This window comes from Centropristis striata, chromosome 19, assembly GCF_030273125.1.
Source record: "Centropristis striata isolate RG_2023a ecotype Rhode Island chromosome 19, C.striata_1.0, whole genome shotgun sequence".
Classification (NCBI taxonomy): domain Eukaryota; kingdom Metazoa; phylum Chordata; class Actinopteri; order Perciformes; family Serranidae; genus Centropristis; species Centropristis striata.
The window spans coordinates 35,734,356-35,746,696 of record NC_081535.1 but is presented as its reverse complement, the minus strand read 5'-3'; positions in this window follow the sequence as shown (position 1 = coordinate 35,746,696).

Here is a 12,341-nt window from a genome sequence, read left to right as displayed (position 1 = left end):
CGTCAGAGCTGCTGAAGGCCTCGTCCTCCACCTCTCAGACTACTATTAATCACCTACACCTGGATTAGAGATGCCTGAATTGCTATAATTAATAACCATAAACCTCTGGGAATTTTAAGCAGCCAGTCACATTTGTTTCTGGGGAGACTTTTGGACACTGATGGACAACCGTGCCTTTAAGACCCTGAGCTGATAAATGATCAAACACAGCCATGCTTTTCCTCTTTCTTTGCTTGTTTTACTGCAAAACTTTAGTCCAACTTATTCCACATATCTGATAAAACCTGAGACACAATTCTGCTGATGTTCAGTGGATGCATTTGCAGTTTTAGACCTGTGAGTGGTGCTGCTAGCCACTGAACATGCATGTGTGTATGTGTGTGTGTGTGTGTGTGTGTGTGTGTGTGTGTGTGTGTGTTTATACAGCTTCTCCTTCAGTGATCACAGGACAGTGTCTGCAAAAACAGAATAGTATGACAATTAAGACAATGGACCAGACAGAATGAGGCCCTCTGTGTATTCATTTATACTAACCCCCCTCCACAACACACTGTAAAAAATGTTTGTAGAAATTACAGTAAAACACTGTCAAATTATATCAGAAATAGGGCGTGAAATTAAAAATGTAATATCACCGTAGTAGACACTTTTAATTACCGTAAATCAAAGAATAGCACAAAACTTTTACTTTTTTCTGTCATAAACTTTAGAAAACACAGTTTTGCTGTAAAAATATTAGATTTTTCATTTAAAATGAATGGCGAAATACCATAACGTCACAAGGACATAACTACCCTAAAAATAATAGCAGACCAAAGGACCTAACAAAGGACCTAAAATGACCAAAAGAGTCACAAAACGACCAAAAAAAGAGACAGAAAACGACCAAAAGAGACACAAAACCATCAAAAAAGACACAAAATGACCAAAAGAGACACAAAACTATCTAAAAAGACACAAAATGACCAAAAAAAAGACAGAAAACGACCAAAAGAGACATGAAACTATCTAAAAAGACACAAAATGACAAAAAAAAAGAGACAGAAAACGACCAAAAGAGACATGAAATTATCAAAAAAAGACACAAAATGACAAAAAAAATACGTAAAATTATCAAATGAGACACAAAATTACCAAAAAGAGACACAATAGGGATAAAATGGCAAGTGATTTTTCAGTCTAAATGACAGATTTAGCTGATATTTACATTGAAATTTACAGTAGAAAACCCACTCACTGTATTTTTTACGGTTAAGTTCTGGCAACCACAGCTGCCGGTATTTTACCGTAAATTAAACAGAATATTTTTTACAGTGCACACACACACACACACACACACGCACACACACACACACACACACACACACTGTCCTCCAAACCCACAATCCCATTTATCCCCTTTATCTACTTTATAATTTTCCTGCTAAAATAAATAAAGCTGTTTATTGTTTGTCACCTGTTTTTCCTCCTAATCATCTCAGCTTCAAGTTAAAATGGTCAGTAACTTGTTTAGTTTTGTGTTGATGTTTCTTATTTTGAAGGAGGTAGAAGGACAAATACTTGTTGAGAATATGTCTGGGGTTTTTATTATTATATTTTTTATTCTAATGTTCATATTTTACAAGCCACTCAGGTAATTTCCATTGTTTGTTTGTCACATCCCAAACCAACCCTTTGACCTCTAGCATTGCACAGCCGTGAATCTGGAACAATAGTATTTGAAAATAGATAATAAATAAATAAATATTTATTTATTTATAATAAATAAATATTTATATTAATTAATTTATATAATTATTTATTTATATTATTAATAAATATTATTAATAAATAAAAAATATTTATTTATTGCACTAAAGAGATTGACAAATGACACAATTGTCAAAAAAGTAAAATAAATAAATAAAAGTAACACCAAAAAATAATGAATGTGTAGTATCAGTAAAATATCCACTAATAATATTGCTTTCACCCATAATATTTATTTATCTATATTATTAATAAATATTATTAATAAATAAATAAATCTTTATTTATTGCACTAAAGAGATTGACAAATGACACAATTGTCAAAAAAGTAAAATAAATAAATAAAAGTAACACCAAAAAAATAATGAATGAATGTATAGTATCAGTAAAATACTCACTAATAATATTGCTTTCACCCATAATATCTGATCTTGCAACATAATATCTGCTGGTATCATCTACTCACTGCTGCATTGTTTTACTTTCCATGGTTGTGTTGATGTTTCTGCAGCACCTGGTAAAGGTTAGAGAAAGACAAACCTTGTAAATCTGCTCCAGCGTTGTGTTGTTGTTGTTGTGCTCCTGGCCTGTAAATATATAAATATATAAATATATTATATGCATGTGTTGGCTCCCAGTCTTCCTCCTGAGACATTCGCTCTTCTACTCGCAGCTTTGGCAGCAATCACAGGAATGACCCGACCTAATGTAGCGAGGAGATCAGCAGACCACGGTGAAAATCACCCGCACACACACACACACTCCCTCCTCACACACACACACACACACACACACACACACACACACACACACACACACACACACAGGGAGGCAGGAACATCTGCGACAAACTAAACAAAGGAGCAGAGAGCTGAACTGGATCATCAGCACACTGAGCCAGTACCTGTATGGTATGTTTGCTCACAGCCGAGCGGCTGAATTTTTTTTTCTCCGTGCTGTTATTCTATTCTGCCTTCCTCAGAGCGTATACAGCTCTGTATATATGAGGCCTGTTTGTACCTTCAGCCCTCAGAAGCAGCTTTGATTTGATGCTAGGTGACTGATGCTGTGAAAAGAGCCCGGGGCAGTGTTCTTGTAAGCATTAAAATGTGTGTTTCATCATGACAGCACTCTCCCAGATGAATATTTCAGGCAGAAGGTGGGAAGGGAAGGCAGCAGATCTGCTGTTTGTTAAAATGATGCTCAGTATGGTGGCCCAGACAGCTCAATGCAGCTGAAAACACACAGGAAAAGACAAAAATCTGCAATTTTACAATCATTTGCAGCATAATGTCCATTAGGGGTGTGCCATATCGTATCGTTCACGATAATATCGGTATTTTTTTTTTATGGTTAAAAAAAAATGCATATCATGATATTGGCAACGTTCCTACTTCTTGATGTAGTGGTTAAAGTTGTTTTAATCACAAAAAGCTACTTACTCCCTAATTACACTTCTAATTTGTATCATATTTGATACATCAGTTCTTTTTGTGCAATTTGTTGCTCACAGTTTGTTTTTCTTGAACTAACAAAAACATAAAACCCAACATTTTTAACCTTTTCAGGCTTTACTTTCTTTTAACATTTTCCTCAAACATGCAAAATATTTTTCAACATCATACATCTGCTGATATGAAGTTTTCATGCAGCAATGACTGATCCACCAGTGGAACCTGCATATCATTTTTGCTATATCTTGTATTTTTGTGCAATTTGTTGCTCAGTTGTTTTTTTTTCAACACGTCAGGTTTTTTAAGGAAAAAAACATCACACTGATGATGTATAGGTCTCAAAAACGTATGTATCAAATATGATACACTTGGCTTTATAGAGTTAATTTCTCACAACACTTTACACAAGTAAATACTTGATAGAAAAATCTATCGTTACCTCTGAAAAAGATAGCACCTGCATGAGGCATTGTTGTTATTTCACCTTAAAGTGCGACCTTTTGTGAAGCTTTGCAATATTGAATTAGGGGATCAAGAGTTCTTTACACGATTCATATCCATTGACATTTTGTGGGCTCACGGGTTGCACATTGTGCCCCCGCGGAGAAAGCAATCGATGGCCTCAGCATTTCTCTGTGGACCGACGCTATTCTACAGAACAGCCAGAGTGTTTGCCACACATGGCGGGGTCCTGTTGCCGTGCAGCCCCTGGGAGAGCTGCACACACAAACTCTGTAGATTCACACAAGGTGAAAAGGTGGCTGAGATGCTGCTTACTCATCTATTCACCTCACGTTTGGACCAAGAAGGCAGACAGACAAGGAGGGAAGGAGTAGAGGAGGAGAGGAGGAGGAAGAAGGGGGGGGGGTTACCTCCTTCACAGCCCCCAAATGTCATAGAGGGGGCGGCACATTATTGCCATGGAAACCCAGCCTGGGTAATATTTGATTTTGATCAGTAGACGGCTCCGATGAGATCCCTCTCACCTGCTTTCTGCTCTCCAGGTGACTGGATTCTCAGAGTTAGGGAACAGATTGTGGTGGCTCGGCTCTTGAGGGATTAGTTTTAACTCGGGTGATAATTGGACTGGGGAAAAGAGGACTCCATCTTCATGTTTTCTCCTCCCCCCTCTTTTTCCATATGGACTTCTTCTCTGTGCATAAGTTTGTCCCAAAGCATCTCTCCGTGCAGAAATACCCCCACCTGCAGAAACACGCTGCAATCAGCACTCAAATGTGCAGCTAAATTACATCATTTCCAATAGGCTGAAATTCACAAAAACGACTCACCAGAGTCATGAACAACATGAAGATTACTGTATCTAATACTGCACAGACCCAACTGCCTCCAATATGAACCCTTCTGTCTAGACACCCATTACCCGCCTGCACCTAAAACAGTGGAATCAATACCATCGCAGGGAGTCATAATGGCCCAATTACTGTTTGTAGGTTTGTCAATGCCACGTCTCTGAGGACGCCTGCAAAAGGCCACACCAGCACACAGTGTGCAAGAGTAATGCCATACATTTCTAATGTGTGTGTGTGTGTGTGTGTGTGTGTTAGATTGTATATTCCAGGCTGCACTGCTGTGACATTTAAGAGAAACAGGTGACCGAGCTGCTGTGTTTATGTTGCGTTTAGAAATAACAGCATCCAGTTTGGAGCACTAAACATGTGATCATCTAGAATAATAAGCCATGTTTGTTTTTTCTCACTTGCACAAATAAATGTACATAATTATGTTCATAAGATATGTAATTATATTACAAAACAAACAAAACAATAAACTTGTTTGTTTAAAGAGGAGGAACTAGCTTGGTGTCATCAATAAATTGTAGTTATTAGTGGTTTCTGATGGGACATGAGCAGGATCATTGTGACTGAACTTGATATCTCCTGTTGTTTTTCCTGCAGGTTTTGTTTTCTTAATAATGTCAGCAACACTTTATCCAACATGATGTCTGACAAACAGGTTTTACTGACTGTTATAAGACCTGGCCAAGCGCCTTTGCATGTTTTTACAGAAGAAAACATAATACTGTTCTGTATGTGTGTGTTGTTTTTTTGGGTTTTTTTTGCACAATTTAAAATGTCGGCGAGAAAATTACAAAATAACAAATAATATGCAGTATAAGGAGAAGAAGAATATTATTATGACTAGATTTTATGGATCCGTATTGGAAACATTTGTTGTTTTAAATACAGATACTTTAGTATATATGATATTCTTTGATGCTCCTCGTTAAATATTACAAATAAAAGTCTTTTGACTCCAAATATTGATTTTTTTGAGCTCATGCTGAATAAACAGATATGGCTCAGACACACACACACACACACACACACACATTCTTGTACTTCTATCTTTGTGAGGACCCTCATTGGAACAGTGAATTCCCTTGCAAGGTTATAATAGTTTTGGATTTTTCATTAGTTTTAGTTTTAATTTTGTTGTGAATTTTTGTTTTCAAATTCAGTTAGTTTTAATGAGTTTTTAGAGTGAGTTTGCTAGTTTTAGTTTAGTATGTATATATTTTTAAATGCTTTAGTTTTATTAGTTGTAGTTTTTTGTAATGGGGTATTTGTTGGGTGGGAGATTAAAAGAGGTCACAGTAAATTTTGCCTTTATTTCCTTTGTCTGATCCATCTTCATTATGTATGAAAAAAGTTGACAAAGACGAAAACGAAGGACATTTTCACTATAATTTTAGTTAGTTTTGTAACCACACAATACAGTTTCAGTTAATTATCATCATCATGTAACCTTTAACCCTTAAAACAAAGTCTGAAATCTAAAAAAAAAGCCTTTAAAGAAGTGAGGACCGGCCGAAATGTCCTCACTTTGCAAAAATGTCCTCACTCTGTTGGTTAAAAACGTGTTCCGGTCCTCACTATGTAGGAAGTACAAGAACACACACACACACACACACTATTGATGACCACACCTTGTTTTTATGACTCTGTAACATGGCAGCGACTTCTCTGGAGGTCGATGTGAATGTCACTCTGATAATGTATGAATGAGAGTTGTTTAATTTGGTTCAGTGTCATTAATTAATGTGTGTGTCTCTGTGTGTTTCTGCTTTCTTTGTATTAGCACTTTTGCTGCCCTCCATCCTTCATCAGGACCTTGTTCTCCTGCACCACATCCTCCTCCTCCTCCTTCACCTGCCCGTGAAAAATGGCGTCATATGAACTACATAAATCAACAGCCAACGAACAGGTACAGGTACACACCTCCAGACCAAACACACAGCAACTAAAGGTGAAATGGATGAAAAAGGAAAAAGAAAAATCAGGGAATTATATTTTTCACTGAAGTCTTATTCAAGTCTGCGTCAGCAAATTCTGCAACTTTTTTGTCTTATTAGCTGAATAAGTAACAGATTTTAAGAAGAAGGAACCACCAGAACATATTTTACTGGCTTCCATGCTGCCTTCTACTAACCTTTTTAACTGGCACGTTCATGAAAATAAACGTGACACACCAGGAATATTTTATATAATAATTTTTTGAGATGTGCCTTTATAAACTCTAATTTTGTTGAAATTGATTGAGGCTAAAAGAGGTAACAAAGAACTGGTGTTTTTAGAATATTGTGAAAAAGTTCAGCTAATTCATGCAAAAGGAGCCCAACCAAGTATTGATGTATAGAAACGAACAGACTTTTCAGAAGCCTGACATTTGTATTAATTTAATTTTTTACTTTTTTTTTATTGATCTTATGTAATATTCTAATTTTATGAGACACTGAGTTTTGGGTTTTCTTTATCTGTAAGTCAAAATCATTAAAATTGCTAGAAAAGCAGGCTTGAAATATTTCAATCAATGTGTAATGAATCTATATATATATATATATAAATATACATTTTTTTTTTTTTTTGTATGTTGTTTGTCTTGCTATTGGGTCTAGAGCCTGTAATAAAGTTTTTATATATAATATACGAGTTTCACTTTCTGAAATAATTGACAAAAAATATGAAACTTTTTTTGACGATATTCAAATTTTTTGAGATGTACCTGCACTGTAAAAAAAATCTGTTTAATTTACGGTAAAATACCGGCAGCTGTGGCTGCCAGAACTTCACCGTAAAAATTACAGTGAGTGGATTTTCTACTGTAAATTTAAATGTAAATATCAGCAAAAACTGTAATTTAGACTGAGTATTCCTGTTATTTTTAGGGTAATTGTGTCATTCATTCACACATCATGGTATTTCTCCATAAATTTTGCATGAAAATGTTATATTTTTACAGCAAAACGGTGTGTTTCTTCCACTTTATGGCAGAAAAAAGTAAAAGTTTTGTGCTATTCTTTGATTTGATTTTGATTAATTAAAAGTGTCTAATATGGTGATATACAATTTTTTATTTTACGCCCTATTTCTGATGTATTTGACAGTGTTTTACTGTTTTTTCTACAAAGATTTTTAACAGTGTGTATATACTCTAATTTAGTTGAAAAGAAAATAGATACAAAGATCCATTTCTCCTCTTAAGAGTTTTTTTTGGGAGGTTAAATAATTGATTGAGGCTAAAAGAGGAAACACAGTAAGAACTGGTGTTTTTAGACCGTTTCATTGTGACTTTTCCTTCAGTAGCGGCTCTGGAGCGTCCTCCACCCTGCACTCAGGTATCTCACCTGTACCTGAGGGACAGCAGAGGTTGTGCTGATGTAAAGGATCCGACATGCGTGGCCCTCCCACCCTGCAGGGACCTCTCTGGAGGTCTGCGTCACACTGAGGAAGGGGAATTGAAGAGGCAGCCTGTAAGAGGCTTCTTTTTGGGACCATTAGTCAAAGGCGGGGACACTATCAAGGCTTTGATTACAACGCTGTGCAGGATTCCCCCGGGCTGCTCTCCTCTTCATTCATATTCTGCTCTTTAAACATCCCATTCATCAATTACCACTGCAGCACCACATGGCCAGCGCCATTGTTCATTTACACTCTCACACACACACACACACACACATTATGCAGAATATGCATTAACACCTCCAAACATATAGAGGCCATTATCATATGCACACATGCACACAGATGTAATGATTTTCTGCATGTAACTGCTGCGTGTCCTCACACAAAGACAGAACTGAGATCTGGAGGAAACATTTCTTTGAACCCTTTTTGTGAACCTGGTCTCACAGGAATCCGTGAAATAGCCACGGATTTCGCTTAACTCAAAATCCGTGGAATAGCCACGGAATCGCTCAAATTTCCGTGAAACTGACACGGATTTGGCTACAATGCAAGTTAATGACAGTCATATCCCGTGGCTATTCCATGGATATTTGTTCCTATTGGTTTGTTCCAAGTCACGTGACTTTCAAGGTCCCGGCGGTCAGAACAAAAAACATGGTGGACAGTTCTCTCATTTTTAGTGAAAAAATCAATATTTTGACTTAGTTTCTGCATAGAAATGGATTTTGATCACATTTCTAGCGAGAAATATATGTTTTATTTTCTAAATATTCACACAGTGAATGTACATAATCACTTTGTATGTTGGAATAGCCACGGGATATGACTGTCATTAACTTGCATTGTAGCGAAATCCGTGTCAGTTTCACGGAAATTTGAGTGATTCCGTGGTTATTTCATGGATTCCTGTGAGACCAGGTTGGATCTGGAGGAAGCATTTCTTTTTTTTTTTTTTATAACTTTATTTTAGGCATTTTTAGTTATACAGAAATGAGCACATACATACATATACAAACATACAAACTCAAAATATAATCCCATATTAGTACCCTCCCTTTCTCCCTCCCCTTATACCATGGGTGTCAAACTCGCGGCCCGCGGGCCAATTGCGGCCCTCGTGATGATATTTTGTGGCCCTCAGTTTGATATGAAAGTTTAATGTGAGTTTTATATGAATGGCACTTTACTGTGTTGTGTGTGGAAGGTCCCTTTAATTACGTTTTTTTTTGGTAATTTTGTGTCTTTTTTAAAATAATTTTGTTTTTTAAAAACATTTTTTTATCTTTTTTTGGTAATTTTGACTTTTTTTTAGTAATTTTGTGGGGTTTTTTTTGTCATTTTGTCTTTTTTGGGGTCATTTTGTTTCTTTTTTAAGTAATTTAGTTTTTCCTGTTATTTTGTGTCTTTTTTTTAAAGAATTTTGTGTCTGTTTTGGTAATTCTGTGTATTTTTTTGTCATTTTGTGTCGTTTTTGATCATTCTGTGCCCTTTTTTCTCACTTTGTGTCTTTTTTTGTGTCTTTTTAAAGTAATTAGGATTTTTTTTCTGTCATTTTGTGTCATTTTTTGGTCATTTTGATACTGCCTCCAGTGGCCCCCAGGTAATTTGAGTTTGAGACCCCTGCCTTATACCCTCCCATGGGACCAAGAGTACAAAAAATTAAAAAATAAAATAAAACAAAATAAAACAAAATGAAATACAAGATCCAGTTCTGCAGAGGTATACAAATGGGCTAGTCAGACAGATGACTAGAGAAAGTCCAATCTGAAATATCTCAACAACTTCTTTTAACCAGTGGCGGTTCTAGACCAGTTTTACTGTGGGGGCCAAGGAGGGGCCAGTGTTTAATCAGAGGGGCACATTAGCATGGATTCGCATCACTCAAAAACATGTATTGTAGAAATTTGACAGGCCAAAAATGGGTATGTAGCCTGAGGGCAACACTGTACCATAGAGGGTTAAAAAGCAAAAACAACAACAACAACAACAAACATTGCCACAGATTATAATCCAGGCAGCAAATCCTTTTTTTTCCTAGAGTAAAAGCAATTTTTAGGAGACCTTGATGAGCACAGTGCAATAAACATGTAACATAGAACAATGCAGCTAGTTTAGACCGACACAAGCAATAACAGCCACAATGAACAACAATGTCACCGTGTTTCTTTATCCTCTCGCTCAATTTACTTAACTCTTCTCTAATGAGTGTGTATGGCAGGTAGCGGCAGCTGGCTAATGTCTTTTATTTGTATGTGTTTAATTTGTTGCAGAGAGGACACACATGATGCCAAACGCTCATTATATTAGCAACAATGAAGCTCAGCAGCTCCAGTTGAGAGCTGAACGCTGCAGAGCGGCTCTTCCTCTGAGGCCGGACACTTCAGAGTTCATTTATCAGTTTACAGATCACTTCCTCCTCTTAGAGACACGAGGGCCACAACCCCAAATCTGCTGCTGCAGGACACCAGAGTGGGACGTGGGGGGCTGGGAGGACTGGAAGGACTGGGGATGGGAACACTGGGAGAGACCAAGGATGAGGAGACATTAGTAGACATCGTTGGTCTCAGCAGAGAATTTACCTCCACCCTTCACACTTTAGCTCTTTGGTAACTTATAAACCAGGGGTGGGCAATTAATTTCCCCAAGGGGCCACATGACCAATACCATGAAGGTTTCAGGGGCCGGACCAAAACTCTGAACTAAATTCTGCTCAATATTAATTTAATTGCTTTATAAAATACAGTAAATGATCTGGTTTTGAGCTGCTACTGATAGGAATACATGTTATGATGAGACTGTTAATGTGGAGTAAATCAAATATAGCAGTAAAAAGTAGTAAATACTCCAATCACTGTAAATGACCTTTAGTAAGGTTCCTATTTGTGATTTTGTATTATAGCTTGTTTTTTCATGTTTGTACATTTTCAAGGTGTTTTACAATGTTGTGATGCTTTTATTTTGAAAAGGTGTCGTCCAGTGTAAAACAGGTGCTTTGAAAACTTTGAAAGGTAGTGACAGGAAATAACCGGTAGAACGGTTAAATGAAAAAACAAACGGTAAATAATAACGAGTGCGTAGTAATTCATATAAAGTTGATATAAAGTATCAAAAGGCTTCTATAGTGGCTGACTGACAGGACACAAGGTTTGTTAGAGTTTATTTTCTTCTGTCATATATATTAGTGGCTATATTTGTTGTCTTAACTATAGTAAAAGTGCTTGTTAGCTCTAGTGCTATTGATAATGTTTGCTATTTTTTTCAAAATAAAAGCACTGCGGTTATATTGATTTCTAATTTCTGGGTAACCTCACGCGGGCCGGACAAGGACAGCCAACGGGCCGGATGTGGCCCGCGGGCCGCCCAATGCCCAGGTCTGGTATAAACAGTTTGTCATGCAGCCTTGTAGGAAGCATCATTTAAAAATAAATAAAGATATTTTTAAGGCTTTGTTGACAGTGAGAGACCGAGTGAAGGGGGTAGACAGAGGGAAAGGGCTACAAGTCAGATTTGAACCCGGGCCACCTGCTGTTTAGGACTCAGCCTCTGTATTATTCTCTACCAGGTATGCCACCAGGACCCTGACCAGCAGCTCTATTGATCACTCTGTTGGTCAGTCTACAAAAAAAAACCCCACCTGTTTTGGCCGCCACCGTTTTTTACTCTCTGAGGCTGAAATTTGGCAAGGAGGTTGTGTGTTTGTGAGTGTGTATATTGATGCATGCTCCTATGTAGTTGCAGCTATTGCAAATTTGTGCTTTTTTGCAAAATTTGAGAGTAGTGAGTTATCCAGAATAAGAAAGCTAGAACTTTGCAAATTCGCACTATGAAAAGTATGCAGAATTAACTGTTAGCAGCTCCTGTTTCTGGAGTTAGAAGAAGTGTCTTTTATCTATGACTTTGAAGCAGATTTATGGACATTTATTTGTGATGATTTAATTTGTGATCAAAGTAGTGTTGAATTTGCACAATTAAAGGCTGCAAACCAATCAGTTTTTTCAAGTCCTTTCGTTTTCTTTCTCTATCTTTGAGCTGAGAGACGCCTGATTTAGATGCTTGCTGCAGGGAGAATACACTTGTTTGAATGCGTTTTAAGTTTGCATGTTCAGATTTGAGTTATGACTGAGAAGGAGCATGATTTTTTTGACAAAAATTGCAGCAATTGTTTGCTCACAGTTTAAAAGTACCTTTATAGCCTCCGAGAGCTGCATGTCACAAACACTGCAGCTGCTTAGCGGCCAAATCAGCCCACCAAACTACAATAACTAACTTCCTGTTGTTCTGAGAGGCCCTGAATGCATCTGTGCCTTTCACCTCACGCAGTATCTCTTCCTCACCTCTTTCCCACATCCCCCCATGGGGAGGGGCGCCTCGGTTTAAAGACCTCGGGGCGAGACGGGTGAAGGGAGACACACAAACAAAGAGTAGAAGAAGA